General features: G+C 44.1%; 1 protein-coding gene across 3 annotated transcripts in view; it reads left to right on the forward strand.

Annotated features, from left to right (window-relative positions):
• nmnat2 (nicotinamide nucleotide adenylyltransferase 2) overlaps positions 1-14,462 on the forward strand; it is a 261,995-nt gene that overhangs the window by 8,776 nt on the left and 238,757 nt on the right. For all 3 annotated transcript variants that reach the window (XM_055642144.1, XM_055642142.1, XM_055642143.1), the window contains one exon: positions 666-775. The gene's annotated coding sequence lies outside the window, so the exon portion shown is untranslated. The remainder of the gene's footprint in view (positions 1-665; positions 776-14,462) is intronic.

Below are 14,462 nucleotides of genomic sequence, written 5' to 3' on the forward strand. Positions count from 1 at the left end.
TAATAACGGTGCCAAGAAGAGAAAGGAGACATGCCTCAATGACTTCTGACCAGTCCTTGGAGAAGTTGGCATTTAAACTATGTTTAATTAGATTTTATCAGATTTTATCCCTATATAACTATGATCCTTGTCATATCTAAATGTTGTACTGTATACACAATCAAGCTGCCCACAGTGCACTGATAAAGTATAAAGGTCTTTTCTTTAAATGGATAGCACGCAATCAAAAGCTTTTCACTGTACCTCGGTATGCATGACCATAATAAACTAAACTAAAACTAAACTAAACCTTTGTAAGGACATAAGTCGCCTACCACCATGATAGATCAACGAGGAATGTGATCTCCCTGGATATCCATTCTGCACTGGATCACTTGGACAATAAAAGCTTGTATGTCAGGCTGTTGTTCATCGAGTACAGCTAGGCATTCAACACCATCATCCCCATCAAATGTATTATCAAACTCAGAGAACTGGGCCTCTGCTCATCCCTATATAACTATGATCCTTGAAGCTTCAACTTCTGGGCTTGTATATAATCCCTGAAAATCTGTCCTGGACTCAGCACATTGATACAACCACAGAGAAACTCATCAATGCCTCTATTTTCTTACGAGATCGAAGACATTTGTTATGTTGACAAATACTCTATTGAACTTCTACAGGTGCACGATAGAGATCATGCTGACTGGTTGTATTACTTGGTTCATCAACTCAAACACCTAGGAATGAAGGAGATTGCAGAGAGTGGTAGACACTGCCCCATCCATCACAGGTAATGATCTCCCACCATCAAAGGGGTATATAAGAGGCAATGTCTTTGGTTGCACTAAAGTCATTGTTTTTTGCACCATGGTTCTTAATTAATTTATATATATATATATTGTCTGTGTGTATGCCTTTACAGGCCTATTAAGTTGCTACAAGCAAGAATTCTATTGTTCTGTTGTCAATACTTAACAATTAAACACTGTTGAGCCTTGATTAAAATATATTTCTTGGATTAACACAAGAGACTGCGGATGAGCGACAGGAGTAGGGGAAAGGGCAAGGTGGTGGGAGATGGTGAGAAAAATGGGTGTGCACTGGGAAAGCAGGGATATGGAGGAAGAGAGGTTTGCAAGGGTACAGAGGAGATATCAAGGATGTTGCCAGGACTCGATGGCTCGAGCTGTAGAGAGCGGTTGGGCAGTATTCCTGCATTTGTTGGACTGTATTCCTTGGAGCGTTTGAGACTGATTGGTGATCTCATGGAGGTGCATAAAATCAAAAGGGGAATTGATAGGGTGAATGCACAGCCTTTTACCCTGAGTAGAAGATTCAAGTGCCAGCGGACATACAGTAGATGTTGTTTCAAAATAAAGGGTTGCTCATTTAAGGCAGTGATGAGATAACATATCTTCTCAGGGGAAACATGAAAGTTTTGAATTCTTTAGCTCAGAAAACTATTGACAGAGTCATTGAATATACTCAGAACCACAACAAAAACATTTTTGTTCGATAGAGGAGATAAGGTTTATGGGAACTGGATTGAGGCCAAGATCTGATCGGCCATGATCTTACTGAATGGTAGAGTCTCTGGCTCATCTTGTTCACATTTCTTCTATTCCTATGTTCATAAAATGGATTGTTCTATTTAAAAATAAGATTTCTCAAAACATACCTAACATAGTGGCACAGCTAGTGAAGCGGCTGCCTCACAACGCAAGAGATCCAGGATCAATCCTCACCTCTGGTGTTGCCTGTGTGGAGTTTGCACCATCTCAGCGGCCATGTGCGTTTACTCCAGGTGCTCCAGTTTCCTCCTATATATGTAAAATATGTAGGTTTGTAGGTTAATTGGGCTCTATAAATTGCCCCCAGTGTGTAGGGAGGATGCAAGAGTGGGATATCATAGAACTAGTGTGAATGGGTGATCAATGGTTAATGTGGACTTGGTGGGTCGAAGGGCCCATTTCTGTTCAATCAATCAATCAATCAATCAATAAACTACTTTTAGTAATGTTTCCATTCTATAATAGTAAGATTAAACGAGAACTTACCAGTTTGAAGTTTGATCTGTATTTTATGAGGAGTTACGATGAGGGTTTACGTGAAGAAGCCCGTCCCAGGACGCGTTGCGGCATACTTCAAAGCAGCGGTGTGGAATCACAGATAGACACAAGTATTTGAAGTAACATAGTAAAGAACAAAGAGACATCAATTATCAGTTTGATCAATGTAATGAGGGTGGGAGCGGAGGGCACGTAAACCCTCATCGTAACTCCTCATAAAATACAGATCAAACTTCAAACTGGTAAGTTCTCGTTTAATCTTACTATTTTACTTCGGAGTCACGTGAGTGATTCCGTGAAGATTTCAAAGCTCTGTGATTGCAAACCGTGTAACAGTTATACTACACTCACTGCCGAAGTCTTTGAGGGAGGAAGTGTGTATCGTAACCAACCAATGATTCTGTTATAGAAACCCAATGGTATTTTACAATAGACACTGAAGAAATTTAAATGCTCCCTTTGGCTAATTTGAATATTTGCAGATTGGAATCTTTCCTGCAAATGAAAAAACAGGTTTTGTCAACAGTTTATAATAAATTATTTCTCTGAACGTTTTACCCCCACTATTCTGCTGGAGCCAGGATGTGGTTTATAGGTACGTCCATTCTTTTGCCGTTGACGTGGAAGCTTCTCCTGTGGGATGACAACTTTGACATGTTAGTTTTATCCCAGGAGCTTTAACCTGCTTGAGCCATTTCAAAAAAGGCTTGTTACCCGACCACAAGGTTTTTTGTGACCAACCCACAAGGCTTTTCATCTCCCTCGCATAATTAGGTTGTGTCTATGTAAGGTAAAAAAGGGTCTTGGTACATTACCGTGTTTTCTGGCGGGTAAGCCCGGATTTTATGACTGGATAAGGTATTCCTGGTCTGGTTTGACCATTCCCTGGACAAATGATAGAGATCTGGTCTGAAGCTGTGAGCATGGTGTCCAGTTGAAATAGGAGTAGTGACTGGACCCTCTGTGCTGCTCAGTGTGCCTTCAACATATGTTTTTAGTGCATAGAAGGTTCAGGTTTAGGGCTCTGGCTGGTGAGTATCCCCTGAAGTATGGTTAACCATTGTGACATCCCAACATATGGGTGTACTTGGTCTAGGGTTTTAGAGTTTAATACCCTTCAAATTTACCCCCAGCCAGTAACCCATACCCGTTGTCCTGTAGCTGTTTTGAAAAGAACAGTCAGGGCAATTCTAGCTGTGTTGATGGTACTGTAGCCGAATCCTTCATCGTGATGACGGTTCTCCAGGAATTCCAGTTTGTAGTACCTGTATCGGATGAGTAGGTTTTCCCTGTATCCTTGCAGCACTTCTGTTGATGCTGGACAAGTGTTGTAGTCCAGTGAATGTTCAAAAGGATGCTGACATGGTGTTGATTGTTCAGTATAACAATCCCAGTCCCAGAGGCTTGCGCAGAATCTGCAGCTCAGGAGCTTATTTTCTCATGGCACAGTTTTTTGTGCCCGGCTCCGATTGTTAATAATCCTGGTACTGGAAAAAACTCCATGCAAGTTCCAACAATCATGTCATAGCGTAAGTTCTGAAACAGAATCCTTTTGTACTGTGCGTTGTTCTCGATTGGTGAGGCAGAAGGGAAAAAATACATAGAATTAATTTCACCAATGCAACATGAACGCATTTGTCTATCAATATTATAAATATATTGTTGAATGACAACATGACCTATAGGTCAGAAAAGTTAATATATATAGCTGACAAGCTTTCTGCTGGAACTATCTGTCCCAGAGAAAATTTTTTATATATATGAGGATTCCACTGCCCCAGGGTCTGGTTTCCCCCCGCGACATACATAGGACATCCCCGAACCCCTGGTGATATAGCATTGATGCAAATAATCGATATCAGATTCACATTCCATTTTAATTGTCATTGTCAGTGTGCAGTACAGAGACAATGAAATGCATCGTATAGCTTGATAGTTTTGTTAAACTTTATATGAAAACATCTACTTGATGTTGTCCTTAATTTTTTGTGACCTGGTGTCTGTCACTGTATTTTGCTTACCAGGCAGGTAAGTTGTTGATAGTCCAATACCTCTATGGATATACCATTGCCAAATTGTTTTGACCAACTTGTCATATGATACCGACTTTATGCTGCCATATGGTTAATATAGGCCACCTCCATAGTGTAGTCTATTTATACTCATACATGCAAGTGCTTAAACTCATGAATTTCACCCGAGCATTTTTAGATACTTAATGCCCAGTGTAAGTGGTAACCCCACCACTGTCTTTCTGATATTATTTCAGTCGGTAACTTCATGAGATGCTCAATGACAACCTATATGTTGTTCTTGATACTAACATCTGAATCATGTAGACAGAAAATGGTATCATTTTCCCCCAATTACTCTGTTATTTGTCGAGTAGTTGGTAGTTTGACCATTAATTTGTCCCTTGTTTGTGCCAATTCAACTATGTTGTCTCTTGGCAACATTATAGTTACGTGGACTGAATTAATATGAAAGCCAAGATAGTCCAAGAAAGCGCTCTATATGCTGGTAGGAACCAGACCCACCTACCTCCATGGTTATTGGCGGGGTTGTGATTTTTTTTTTTTTTTGATTGTTCTTCCCTGTCGATGTGCTGGCGATGTTGGGGGGAGGCGCATTTTCCAGGGGGTCCGCTGCAGGCCCTGACCTAAAAAAGGTCTCTGGGGATAGTGCGGCCCACAGCTTTGACCTGTCGGTTGTTCGGGCCGCCGACTGGTAGATACAGTGGTGTGCTGCCGCCTGGGTGGAATGAAGAGCTTTGGTATGTTCACTGCCGGTGGTGCCCTCATGAGGCTAAAGGTCTTGGACGCCTCCTCCATCTCTTTGAGCTGTTTGTTCAAGTCCTTCCCAAATAAGAATGAGTCGGTCTCTACTGATGGAGTTTTGCATAAACCTGCAAATTTAGGATTGAGGGCCGGCTTGATGTTGTCTCTTCTTAGGTTATTCAACTCATATTGTGTCGTGCACATGAGTGCCAGGACATCCTGTTGGTGAGTGGTCATCTCTACGGTCTCGACTCCCCGCGCATAGGCTGTTATAGCCGCCGTGAGGAGGCGAAGTATGCGCTGTAGTTTGACCTCCTGTGTCCGAATCGGTCCCCCCACGTTGCCCCATATTTGAGGATTGAGGCTCTTGACCTTGAGAGCCTCACAATTATCCGGGGCTGTGTGCTCCTCAAGCACTTGGGCGAGCACCTTCTCCTGCAGTGGTTTGTTGGAGAGATGGTTTATGCTGGCAGCCATTCTTGGCTCCAGTGGTGCTCCAACCCGTGGGGTAGCGACGAATCGGCTTACGACCCCTAGCAGCTCTTCCTGCACACCCTGCTCTCTTTCGTCTCCTTCCGCCTGCCCCATACTCAGACCAGCCTGCCCCTGGTCACCGATGCTAACCTCCCATTCCTGGTCCGAGGTCGCAAAGGGAGGTGCCGGACTCAGCACCATGGAGGGGGCGCCTGTCCTGTCTGTCCGAGAGCGCTGCTGCTCTCGGTAGACCATCCCCTCCAATAGCTGCTGGATGCAGCTTAGGCGGCTGTCTCTCCCCCGCTTTGGGGTGGACATTTCCCCCCTCCGACGAGTCGGAGACGACCGGCCGTTTGGCTTCCTAGCCCCTTTCCCAGTCCGCCGTGTAGGCTCTGGCGAGACTGGCTTGGCTCGGTCTCAGGGATAGCGAAAACGCTCTGCGAGCGACGCTGCCGCCGGTTGCTGCCCCGCTGGTATAGTTGGAGCGGGGCAGTACCTCTTTGCGAGTTTTGCGTTGTGTTCCTGAACTATGTAATAAAAACACAACTGCAAACTTACCTTTGGAATGCCCAAGAGCTGCTCCTGTAGTTCAGGCGGCAGTCTCTCCTCCTCCTGGGTGGAGAGACTTCCCAGTCCGATGTTGGCTCCACCGCCGGGTTTTCCACACATCCAGCCCGTTGCTCAGGCGCTAGCGGGCTGGCTAGGTCCCGGCGTCGGGTTTGTGGACCGCCCCCTAAGCGGTCCTACCGCCTGTTGCTGCCCAAAGACGTCGTTTCGTCAGGCAGGTGCAGCATTTCCCTCCCAGCCCGCAGCTGATGCTGACGGGCTTGGTGCAGAGTCGGGAGCGGGGCGCTGATTAGCGGTCCTCCCCCTCTCTATCTCTCTGTTCTCGGGCTGCTGCACTCGGGCTGCAGCGCACTCCACGCCAGCACTGCTCCGTGGGTCCCCTTAACGGCTCCGTAAAAGTCGGAAGCCTCCTCCCGCCCGCCTGCCTGCCTCACCTGGACAGTTCTTGAGGGCGAGCGAGGACTGAGGGGAACCCTAGCGCAGTGCTAGCCCTGCGCCGATGTCGCCCCTGAGGACAGCTTACCGGCACCCGCACCATGGTCCGCCGGTGAGTCCTTGTTGCGTCCTCCCCTCCCGACAACGGAAAAACTCCTCCCGGAGTCCAAGGGGCCGCTTGCATGCCCTGCAGGGAACAAGCAGACGCAAAGGCTGTAAAGTAAAGGTAAGTACTTACCTAAACTTTAGCTTTTCTCGTTTCTGCGGGAGCCCTGTCTCCCGCGCTGCCGCTTGGCCTGCTGAAACGTAATGCCGCAACGCGTCCTGGGACGGGCTTCTTCACGGAATCACTCACGTGACTCCGAAGTAAAATTATACTCATAGGTGTCGGAATGTTACTCAAGTATTAATAGCAGGAATGTTTGCATTCAGCAGGACTAATAATGGTGAGGCACTGCAGTGTGCTGGATTAGGGAGAGTTGTACTCATTGAAAGGCCAATATATAGAGGGTGTGGAAAATTGTTGAGAAAAATAATGAATTGCAGGATTGAAGCAGTATTTCAAAATATTTATTCCATTTTCTTTTGTACTGCCTATATATTTCAATTCCTCGTATGCAACAATAGACATGTTCAAAGGGGCATAAATAGCTGAATGATATGATCAAAAGTCAAAGTCAATTTTATTCATCACATGCACCCGAAGGTGCAGTGAAATTAATTTGCCAGCACCAATACACTAAAAAAGAATACACACAATCTTCTATCTATATAACAAGGTTTTATCTTGACCATTTCCTGTCTGCGCTGTATATTGATTTTTGAAAAAACATTACCATATATTGCCATTATTACCACATATTTTGGCCATCTTACTCACAGTCCCCTCCGCTGAGGCAGCCCAATCGATGAAAAATAAAAAAGTTATGAATGTTTAAAAAATCTTGAGATCAGCTGATTGGTCCTCTCGCCTGTCAATCACCATGATGAAGGTAATGCCCCTTCCGGGGGAGCAGGACTATAAAACCACGGATGCCTCAACGTGAGTCAGTCACTCTGGAAGATCGCAAGGGAGAGCCCACAACTGTGATTCTGCTGTGAGCCTACTGAACTGAGTGTACTGAACCATGAGTCTACCCTTTATGTGGTGATGCGCCTTATGTGGTTACATGCTTTATGTGGTTAACCCTTTATGTGCTTGCCATAAGTGATTTGTTAGCCAGCAATGTGCTTGCAATGAATGATGATTTGTTAACCCTTAATGTGTTTGCAATAAATGATTTGTTAGCCAGCAATGTGCTTGCAATGAATGATGATTTGTTAACCCTTAATGTGTTTGCAATAAATGATTTGTCCAAGCCAACCCCTAGTCCAAGGCCTCAAAGCGGCTGGAGAAAACGTCGATCGCCGTTGTGATGTTTGTCATGGGCACCATCTCCACAAACTCCTCGGTGACAGTCAAAGATGCATCAACACCACGAATAAATATTCCCAATTGAGCTTCATCAGTCACATCGGTGCTCTCATCAATTGCAACAGAGACGGCAATAAATGACTTCACTTTGTCTTTTCGTTGACTGTTCAAATCTCATGCAAGGTCCCTGATTCTCTCTGCCACAGTATTTCTTGACAAGCTGATATTACCAAAAGCCTGTCTCTTCTCAGGGCACACCAGCTCAGCCGTCGTCAGCATACATGCTTTGATGAAATCCCCCTCTGAGTATGGCTTTGACGCGGCAGCTATTTTGTTGGAAATAATATATCTGGTCTTGACAGCTCTCTTGACTATTGGTGAACACTGATTGCTATTTTTTCAGAGCTACTTCAAGCTCGTTTACCTTTTGCGTTCTGAGTCGTTCTGCGTACTTGTTATATTTTTCGCCGTGTGGCGTCTCATAGTGTCGTTTGATATTGTACTCTTTTGCCACAGCCACTTGTTGCGAGTATATCAGACACACAGGTTTGTCGTTGACCTCACAGAAGAAAGAACGATCTTTCCAATTATCGTTGAATATCCGACCTTCAATGTCAACTTTACTTTTCTTGGAAAGCATTTTGAACCACAGCAGCAAACAGTCTCATCCTTGCTACAGTTGTGCGCAGTGAGCCTGGTATCCACGCATGCGCAGTTGCGAAAGACTTTCCGGGCCTGCCGCCATTTTGAGATCGCCATTTTGACTCGCGTCACAACGGGAACGGGTGAGTGGTGGAATATTGCGTTGGGAGATGGGGACCCAACGGGTCCGCAATTGGTCTAGTTAGAAAGAGTAAATTAAAAAAAGTATATTTACAACCATTTATTATATATTAGACTCTAGTACATAATAAATGGTCATGAATATAACTTTTTTTCCCCAAATCATACCGCGGGCCGAATTGGACACCTTCTTGGGCTGGATGCGGCCCGCGGGCTGGTAGTTTGACACCCCTGGTCTGGGGGGAGGTGGTGTTGAGAGCAGAACTGTGGGAAACAGAGGACACATGGGTGAGGACTCCATCCACATCTGCAAGGGGAGGGGTTGGGGGGACTATATTTGTTGAAGAAAGATAACATCACAAATGCCCTAGAAAGAAAAGCCTCATCATAAAAGCCGATGCAGTGGAGATGAAGAAATTGCAAGAAAGGGATTACTTGCAAGACATTGCCTGGGAGGAGATGTAATCAAGATAGCTATGGGAATTAGTGAGTTTGTAGCAGATATCAGTATGTCTTCTGAAAAAAAGACAGGTCAAGTGAGGGGAAAGATGTGTCAGATGGTCCACGTGAGTTTTTTTGCTCCGTTTTGTGTTTAATCTAAACGAGTTGCTAAAATAGGCAGGGTCTTCTCCCAATGCAAAATGTCACTGTGAAACACCTTTATAATGCTTTTGATCATAAGAAGATTCAGAATACCTGCGCTTTATATTCGAATTCATTTGTGAAATAAATGTGTCACCATTTACTGAGTGTCATTTGTCATGTTGGACTAAAGCCAAGAGTGAATATATTTCACTGATTGCAGTGGGTGAGTCCTGCTGCCATTGATGGTACCATAGAGTACACTTAATTACTATGCAATCCTTTTATAATTAAATCTTTTTTACCACGAAAAAATCTTGACTGCATAAACAAGTTGATCCCATCCATACCCCCATTATATGCTCATTTTTAGGAGCATTTTATACGTTTTCCCAACCAACAGCAAAGTAGTTAAAACATCAGAAAAAAACTGGTGTTACGGGCTTCTGCAATTACATTGAAATCTTGAACATTAAAGATGATTGCCCTCGGCATTAATTACATATTTTATTATTGCTTGTGGAGTTTTTGCAATTATGTGGTAATATTGATGCTGAATTGGATACTTACCAACCACGCACAGACACTAGCAACAATCAACTCTTCCTTTCTCCTTACCCCCCCCCACACTCTCACATCAGTCTGAAGAAGGGTTTCGACCCGAAACGTTGCTTATTTCGTTCGATCCATAGATGCTGCCTCACCGGCTGAGTTTCTCCAGCATTTTTGTCTACCTAGCAACAATCAAGCTCTCTTTCACCTCTCCCTCGTGCATGCACTGACACATTCATTCTTTCCATCCTTCATGAACTTGAGTGGCAACCGTTATATATGTGCTTCACTGCTCCATTAAGTAGCTGCATTCTACCACCTTGTGCATATCCGCAGTCCTCCTCCCCCCCCCCCCACACCCCCCCCCCCCCCCCAACCGAACATTTATAACTCTAACCTGGTCTCAACAATTTGGAATAAAGACAAAAAATCTGGACATATTAATAGTCACACATGTATAGAACTGTCATTTTATTCAGCATGGAGGAGGAAGGATGAGTCATTTCTCATTCTAAGGTGGGCTCTGTAAAAAACAAGCACCATTCCCCGGAATTACCAGCATGGTATCAGACTGGAATGCCAGCCAGGTAAGTAAATTATCTATCTTCATGAATGAATAATAATAATAATAATAATAATACATTTTATTTATGGGCGCCTTTCAAGATTTAGTAAACAGAATACAAAACATGTAAGCGGAATGAAACAAAACAAAAAATAACGATAAAAAAAATAAAATAGTAAAGACATCAACAATACACAATTCAAAGACACAATTCAAAAAGAGAGCTGCGGCAGCTAATCGCGCCAGCGTTCACTCTCCCTTCCGGCAGCCATCTTGGAAACGGAACAATAAGGATATTTAACATAGAAACATCCCCCCACAATGGTTACCATTATGGGGGAAGGCACAATGTCCAGTCCCCATCCCCAGTTCACCCATAGTCGGGCCAATTGACGCCTCCACAGTTGGCCCGATGTTCCAGGCCGGTCTCGCCGGGAGATGGTGCTCCGGCGTCGGGAGAATCCTCTCAGTGGCTAGGGACACCTGGAACAGCCGCGTATTACTGGAGACCGCGGCTTCCGAAACCGACAAGGCCGCGACGATTGGAGCTCCACCACTGGCGATCTCATCGAGAGATCCCAGGCTCCAGATGTTGAAGTCAGAACAGCTCCGCGATGTTTTTAATGTTTTTATCGGCGGTCTTCAGCTCACCGGAGCTCCAGCGCGGTGACCCAGGCAAGGCATCGCCCGCTCCGCTCCGCGATAACGCTCCAGCGCTGTGCCGCCGCCGAAGCCGAGGTGCTGGGGCGTCCCCTCGGGAAAACACCGCTCCAGGCCCGCTGGTAGGCCGCGTGGACAGGTCGACGGTGCAGCCCGGAAAAAAGCTGTCTCTCCGACCAGGTAGGGACCTAGAAAGTAGTTTCCCCCTCCCCCCACATAAAAAAGTCTAGACCTCCTAAAAACAAACACTGAAACTCACGAAAAATTAAAGAAAAAAGTGAAAAAGACGGATAGCTGCTAGCTAGCAGCCGTGCCCCAAGATGGTGCCCCTTTTTGAATGAATAAGTTTATGAATGAATACGTTTATTGGCCAAGTATGTTCACATACAAGGAATTTGCCTTGTTGCTCCGTTCGCACGTGACATGTCTGGCTCACCATCCTTCTCTGTGCAATATGACCTGCCCATCCCCACTTCTCCATCTCTCAAGTGCACTCCAAATCACCCCCTGCCCACCCATAGATACACACAGCCCAAGCACTCTAATCCCCAAAAAATGCCATCTCCTCCACCCCCTCCCCATTGAAATTATGGCCCCTGATCTTTTTTTACCATCCTAGAATATTCAATTGCCAGTGGCTGATTCTCCAACCAACCTTTCCAACTATTGGTCTGTGGTATTCCTTAGCAGATTGCACAAATGCTGTTGCCAATCATGCTTCCCAATAGCGCCCAAAATGCTGGTCTTGCTCCCAAGACCAGCATTTCATCCAAAATGCCAGCCCCAAACCCATACATCTCACCTCTTCCAAAATATCTACCCTAATTCTGATTCCGTTTCCCGTTTCCCACCTCCACCACACAACCTCATTTCCTTGAAACCTGCCTCAGAAAGCAGTACCAGGTGGCATATTTTCTGTTTTGAAAGCATGGATCATTAGCCATTTGAACCCTTGGTCTTGGCCATTCACCTGCATTAGGATTTCGAGCCATGCACTTCCAAACTCTCCGTCTATCATACATGTAGTTATAATAGAAAACTCACATTATTTGGAACAACAGTCTAGACTCAAAGCGTAAATTATATGACTATCTTAATCTTTATTTTATCTTCCAGTGTTATATATCTCAATTCTGATCATGATAGGAGGTGTTAAATATAGTCTAACATCTAATGCATTGGAATCTTCCTTGTAAAGATACGAAACAAAAAAAAGGGTTGATTTCTCTCCTCCACTGTGCACTGCATCCTGAAAGACCAAAGTTGGAAACTCAGTGTTTGAGGAAAAAAACAAGCTTAGGTATACATTAATCACTTGCATTTTCCATGCTACGTTAATTTAATTCTCCATCTCTCGTAATTCTATTCTTTAATTTTATGAGACAACAACAGATTTAATAGGGAAATATTTAAGCAGCACACAAAGTCAATTTATTGCAGTGCATAATGTTATTCAAATATAGCTGCAGTGGAGCGCAGACTAGTTACATTTGGGCTACAGCTGATTTTATCAACGTTCACTGTCAATGAAACTTCTGTGCCACAAATCACGAGGCTGAGTGAGTGAAACATTATCGGGAGGTACCCAAAACATTTTCCAATGTAGTTGGTGTGTGCACAGAAAGATGGGAAATAGATGGGAGGTATGTGAAGAGGTCAGAATATGTGGAACTGTCATTCTGGACTAATGTTAGTCTTGATAGGAAACAATGATAGATTTTCTGGAGCAGGCCGATTAAACGTCAATGAAGTAATGAATTAAATTTGCAAAATGCTTACAGAGTCCACTCCACTCACAGGATATATTCTTTATATCTACCAATACTAGTACACACACTCCGGATGACAAGTAGAGTTATCGGATGAGTTATCGAAGTAGACATGGTCAAAAGCTTCATGTTCTTAGGAATAAATATCACCTGCAATTGTCCTGGACCTACCACATTGAAGCTATGACCAAGAAACCACACCAACGCCTCTAGTTCCTCAAAAGGCTTAGGAGGTTTGGCCAAGAACTCTCCCCAATGCGCCATAGATAGGATTTTATCGGAATGCATCACAGCCTGATTTGAGAACAGCTGCAATAAACTGCAGAGAGTTGTGAGCATAGCCCAAACCATCACGCAGACCCTTCCATTGACTCCATTTACACTTCACGCTGCCTCGGCAAGGCTGCCAATCAAGGACCAGTCTCACACGGGTCACTCCCTCTTCTCTCCTATCAGGCAAGGGGTGCAGAAGTGTGAAAACACACACCTCCAGATACAGGGACAGTTTCTTCCCAGCTGTTATCAGGTATGTGAGGAATACTCTACATATCTATTAATACTATCATCTATTGCCCATCTACTTCATAGGAGACTTTTGAACTATCTTTAATTGTACTTTCACAGACTCCATCTTGCACTAAATTTTGTACCCTTTATCCTTTATCTGTACACCGTGGACGGCTTGAGAGTAATCATGTACAGTCTTTTCTTTGACTGCATAGCACACAATAAAAGCTTTTCACTGTGCCTGTGTACACGTGACAACGAACTAAACTAAACTGAAATGTTATTTAAGTAAGAGAGCACACAGAGTGACACAGATACTTCAACCACTGGGAGAGGAATTTCTTACAGGCAAGCATCCAAGCCTATGTGGAGCTGCCTCCTGACCTCCACAATACAACATCACAGTCCAGAATAAAACTGATTCCAGACAGTCCAGAATTAAAAGAGAATAAGTTCCTTCGCCTGCCATGACATACCAGAATCCTAGAAGTTTGCTCCTAAACTGAAATAAAATAAAATGGGCACGGTGGTGCTCCCTGTACGGAGAATCCTAGGTTCGCTCCTGACTATGGGTGCTACCTGTACGGAGTTTGTATGTTCTCCCCGTGACTGCATGGGTTTTCTCAATTCCAAAGACGTACAAGTTTGTAGGTTAATTGGCTTCGGTAAAAACTGTAAATTGTCCCTTATTCAGGATAGTGCTAGTGTATGGGGATCGCTGGTTGGTGCGGATTTGGTGAGCCAAAGGGTCTGTTTCCACTCTGTATCTCTAAACTAAACTAAACACTGACACTTTCCTTATGTCCCACTCTAACACCATGATAGATAGAGACGTATGCCCCTGGACCCTCACTGTAGTTAAACGTAGACACCTGCTGCCAAGCTTCAGTGAACAGATTACCAATGTCAGTAGCATCAGTTAATATATTATGTACTTGACCTGAGAGTAACAGGCATTACAAAGCACCCAATCATATATCACACCCAAATTACATCAATCCTAACCGAGGCATATCATCAATGCTAAGAATCAATGGTATTGCTCAAGTGTTGCATTTTGGACATTTCCCTCAATCTTCTTCACAATGTAAATTAGATGATCAGTTCAGAGCTTTCATAAATAAGCTGTGTTATCAACTGAAACTGCATCATCCCTCTTTGCACTCAGTCTTCACATAATCTGCTCTTCACTCTTAACCTTGATGTTCATGCAGCACTGCGTATTTTGTTTGCAAAGTAGAAGCCTGGAAACATAATATTTGTATCTTAAAAATCAAGAATTTATGAATGTAAACATAGTGAATCTCAGACCAATTTCTCTCT

The sequence above is a fragment of the Leucoraja erinacea genome, chromosome 10 (genome assembly GCF_028641065.1).
Source record: "Leucoraja erinacea ecotype New England chromosome 10, Leri_hhj_1, whole genome shotgun sequence".
Lineage (NCBI taxonomy): Eukaryota > Metazoa > Chordata > Chondrichthyes > Rajiformes > Rajidae > Leucoraja > Leucoraja erinaceus.